The sequence below is a fragment of the Vespa mandarinia genome, chromosome 7 (genome assembly GCF_050613455.1).
Source record: "Vespa mandarinia isolate Hongniang chromosome 7, ASM5061345v1, whole genome shotgun sequence".
Taxonomy (NCBI): Eukaryota; Metazoa; Arthropoda; class Insecta; order Hymenoptera; family Vespidae; genus Vespa; species Vespa mandarinia.
Genome location: NC_140816.1, coordinates 3,807,501 through 3,812,500, shown reverse-complemented (window position 1 = coordinate 3,812,500; position 5,000 = coordinate 3,807,501). Strand labels below are relative to the sequence as shown.

Below are 5,000 nucleotides of genomic sequence, written 5' to 3'. Positions count from 1 at the left end.
GAAAAAGAGAGAAAAGAGAGAAGAGAAAAGAAGCCGAGAACGAATCGTCCCGCGAGAAAGGAATGAGAAACAAAAATTTTATACGAATGCTGTAAGACGATGAGTAAGCTTGTTCATCGTTAAAAGATGATGAGAAAACAAGAAGGTATATATGTATATGTATATATATATATATATATATATATATATATATATATACATATATCTTTCAACGAGATCCCGATCATTGTTATTATTATTTTATTCCAGATGTTCTGCTTTTAATTAAAATCCTCACGTAGGAGCTCCACGTGAACCTTTTTAAAGAGATGCAAGAAAGAGATTAGAAGAAGAAAGAAGAAGAAGAAGAAGAAGAAGAAGAAGAAGAAGGAGAAGAAAACAAATATGACGCAACCACGCGTAGAAATATGTCTAATTATTTTTAACACCTCGTCTAATGTACTTATCTGATAGATGAAAAAAAAAAGAAAAAAAAAGAAAAAAAAAAGGAAAAGGAGGAAAAAAGAATAAAAAATTAAAAAGCAACAACGAAACAATTCATTTCGCTCCGATAAGAATTGAAGGAATATACGTGTTAAGGAAAAAAAAAAGAAAAGAAGATAGATAAATAAATAAATAAATAAATTACAGATTCGATCACTGTTTCCGATTATCATTTAAGAAGAAACGAGTCTTCTCCGTCCTCCCAAAAAGGTAACGATCCTTGTGTCACCTGTCCCTCGCGAGAACACGAAAACGTCGTTCGAAAGTTGCACAGCAGCTTTTCCTTCCGCCTGTTTCTCCCCTTTTTCTTCTCGCTGCTCTTCTTTTTTTCTCCCCGTCTTTTTTCTTTTTTCTTCATTTCATTTCTTTCCTTTTCTTTGCTTTGCTTTTCTTTTCTTTTCTTTTCTTTTCTTTTCTTTTCTTTTCTTTTCTTTTCTTTTCTTTTCTTTTCTTTTCTCAATATCACTGACCATTTCAGTTTGCAAAGCAAGAACTCGTTTCCCTTTTTTTCTCTTTCCTTATGTCTTATCTCTCTCGTCGTCAAATTAGAGAGGCATTCAAACGGGATTGCTTTGAGAGATCATCGATTATCGTCGAACGATGATCTACTTTCTCCTTGCGTGCGCAAGGTCGTCTTATTATTATTCGCCGTTCTGATAAATTTTATATCTTTAAAAAAGAAACGTTAAAACGTACAAGTGAAAAGTCGAGGGAAAGAGGGAAAGGAAAGAGTAAACATATAGAGAAAGAGAGATGGATAGATAGACAGACAGAGACAGACAGAGAAAGAGAGAGAGAGAGAGAGAGAGAGAGAGAGAGAGAGAGAGAGAGAGAGAGAGAGAGAGAGAACTACGTACTGGTACAATGCCATGGCAGGTCCGTTCTCAAGGAAGTTGGCAGGCTCTGTCGTGAGACCTTGCCTCGTTAATTAAAACCTAAACCCCGAGCGAAAGCTTAGTTATTCCGTGAAGCCTCGAATTAACGCCCCTCCCTTCTACCAACCTATACAGATATTTCACAGTAAATTCATCGTCGAAAGTGCATACCAATTTAACTTACCGCATTTTGTTCTTTTCCATCCTGTGAAAAGTTTTAAGAAATCTTCCGAAACGTTAAAATAACTTGCTTCGTTTGGATGGCGTTCGCGTTAACAGAAACGATCTGTTAACAAAGTAAATCTCTTGGATACATAAATAAGTAAATAAGTAAGTAATAACAATGTAAGAGTCTAGAGGAGAATATTCCCTTCTATTTTTCTTTTTTATTGTTTATTTTTCTTATCATCTTCGGCCTCTCTTCTTAATAAACAACTACGAAGATGATTATTAATATTATCCCTCGTACAATCGAAGCTTCGTTCTCGAAGAACTTTCTGTTCTTTCTCTCTCTCTCGCTCTCTCTCTCTCTCTCTCTCTCTCTCTCTCTCTCTCTCTCTCTCTCTCTCTCTCTCTCTCTCTCGTAAACATTGATAAATCTAAAGAACAAAGAACTTCGAAAGGATCTAACCAACGGATACGATAAGACGATGAGAAATTCGATATGACAGGGAACCTTTTAATAGTTAGAATAATCCGCTCGGTACCACCAAGTATTGGAATCGAGATTGGCCGATCGCAGGCCAAGGACACGGTCTCACGGATTCGATACGATTCAACTCTTACCCACCTCACTTTCCTTTTCTTTGGCTTATCGCTCTCGCTCAACCGGCGAACTACGTTCCTCCTCTTCCTCCTCCATCTCCTTCACCGTCCTCTTCTTCCTCGTGCCGTGCTGACTACCTTCCTTCTCTCGTTCAACGGAATCTAACACTAAGTTTTTTTTTTCGCGATGGAGGAGAGAGGGAGGCTCAAACGCCGACCTAAACGTACGTACGTATTTATACTTAGTTCGACGGATTAAGACTGATCGTAAATTATCATTTTCATGAAAGTACAAAATATGACGTACATATTATCATAGATCGAATCCGATCGAATGTCGTCCTTTTAAGTTTACAAATAATAGTCAAGTACGAGGACATTGTTACAACGACGATCGTGATCGTAACGCGGAACATATATGTATGTATACATGTATATACATATATATATATATATTACATTCTCATTGTTGGATTTCTTCGATATGTTTACTTCTTCTTTTTTTCTTTTTTTTTTCTTTTTCTTTTTTCTTTTAATGTCACGAACAAGCGATTCCAATCGCATTTTTCAAAATATCATCAAAGAATAATATCGTCGATCTCACGAAATTCAATTTCATAAAAGTACATAGATACTTTCAGTTTGTTACGAAATGTTCGTTTATACTCGCTCGAGAAACAATCGCTCGTACTCGATATCGCAATCAGCTTCCTTTCAAAACTTAGACGATGTTCGGCAATTCGTTTTCGAGAATGGAAATGTATTTCACACCCACGCTTATTATTCACGGACGAACAAATACACGGACGAGTGACCGTTTACGCACTCTACTCCTCCTATCGAATCACTTTCGCTTTTGTTCCCTTTTGCATTCCGTGAATGGCACGCAAGATAGAAGGAGGATGATTCAATACGTTTAGCCGAGTGTTATGGCTCTTTTGATTCGATAAAAGAAAGAAAGAAAAAAAAGAAAAAGAAAAAAATACGATTGTATATCTCTATGAAATGAACGTCTTGCGTCTCTTCGATTCATTCTCAAAAAGGGAACGAACGTTATAAATTACATTAAAAAATGGAAAAACGAATTCTTGGGTAGGGCCAAATGGTTCGCGTCTTTTGCAAGGGGATGGGGAGGAGGGGGGAGGGCGAGGACACTCATACTTAAAGATGAAGACGAGTAAATTTCATTATTGCAAATGGCAATTAATTTCACTTTTAACTGCTTATTATGCGTATAATTGGCAATTACTTAGAGATTTAAACTGCCGGTAATATTGCTTATACCGATCACGTTGCTTATACGTACCAACTTATACGATACATACCTATGTATTTACGTCCGGCTCGGCATTAATTGTTCCATGCATTTTATTGCATACCCGTTCACCTATCGTTTCTTGCTCGTAATATGTTTGCCTACGTGTTATATAGTATATATATATATATATATATATATATATATATATATATATATCTTATAATGACCATTGCCATTGCACGGATTTCGGTAGGAAAACGAAAGGATAATCCCGTGCTCGCTAACTAATTACAATTCAATTATTTCTAAATTCTATTGTCGTATGAGAAGGGTGGCGGAAAAAAAGATATCGGTAGGAGAGATGAGTTGGATTGATCGGAAATGAGAAACTGAGAGAAGTAGTGGAAAGGAAAATGAATGAGAGATGAAGGGGAGGTTGCAAGGGAAAGAAATGAGTTTCGATAAAATTAAATATCTTTCAAGAGTCATCGATCGTTAGATCGAACAAATCTCATTTGGATCGAATCGCTCACGCACCAATAAAGATCGCGAAGATAAGCGGGACTAAACGAGGATAAAGAAAGAGAAAAAGAAAAAGAAGATGATGAAGAAAAAGGAGGATGGAGTTGGAATTGGAGGTGGATGTTCAAGGAAGAAGAAAACGACGAGCGACTCACTTTCGCTTTGTCCGTCGTGACCCAAGACTCCGATCTCTCATGTCGGCACATTCCGCGAATGGCACGAGAGGACTTGTACAACACGCGTACTAAAACAAGATGAACCGGTCCAGATTTTCACGTGAAATCCCGATTCTAAGAGATTCATTCTTATTCTTTTTCATTGATTTCTCGATATTTCCTTTCAATCGATAATTATATCTATCGCTTTTTCTCTCTTAACTTGTACCTCAATTACATATATCGTTTTCGATACGACGATGAAATATTTCAACTAAGAATAAATATAAAAGAAAAAAAAAAGTAATGTCTAACTTTCATTGAAATTATGATCTTCGATCTATGGCTACGTTAACATCGATAAGACAGTTAAATTGAAAATCTAATTCTAATTCTAAGATTTTCATTCTTATTGATTTCGATGTTTCAATGAAAAATTATATACGTCATTTGCTTTTTTTCTTTTATCTTTTTTCTTATGTATCTATACCTTGATCGCTTTATTTCTGATACGGCAAAAGTATTATAATGAAACTAGAAATTAAAAAAAAAATTCTAGTTTTCACTAAGATCACCTAAAAGATCTACGAACGACGACGACGACGACGACGACGACGCCAGACGACGACGCCTGACGACGACGCCAGAAGATGACGACGCCAGAAGATGACGACGCCAGAAGATGACGACGCCAGAAGATGACGACGCCAGAAGATGACGACGCCAGAAGATGACGACGCCAGAAGATGACGACGCCAGAAGATGACGACGCCAGAAGATGACGACGCCAGAAGATGACGACGCCAGAAGATGACGACGCCAGAAGATGACGACGCCAGAAGATGACGACGCCAGAAGATGACGACGCCAGAAGATGACGACGCCAGAAGATGACGACGCCAGAAGATGACGACGCCAGAAGATGACGACGCCAGAAGATGA

At 37.4% G+C, this 5,000-nt stretch overlaps 1 protein-coding gene across 4 annotated transcripts in view; it reads right to left on the bottom strand.

The window, feature by feature from the left end:
* Positions 1–5,000, bottom strand: part of LOC146872880 (uncharacterized) — a 56,051-nt gene that overhangs the window by 37,875 nt on the left and 13,176 nt on the right. The window contains exon 1 of one of the 4 annotated variants that reach the window (XM_085658210.1): positions 2,149–2,315. The exons of the other annotated variants lie outside the window; for them this stretch is intronic. The gene's annotated coding sequence lies outside the window, so the exon portion shown is untranslated. Of the gene's footprint in view, positions 1–2,148; positions 2,316–5,000 lie in introns of those variants that run through there. 4 annotated transcript variants of the gene reach the window in all.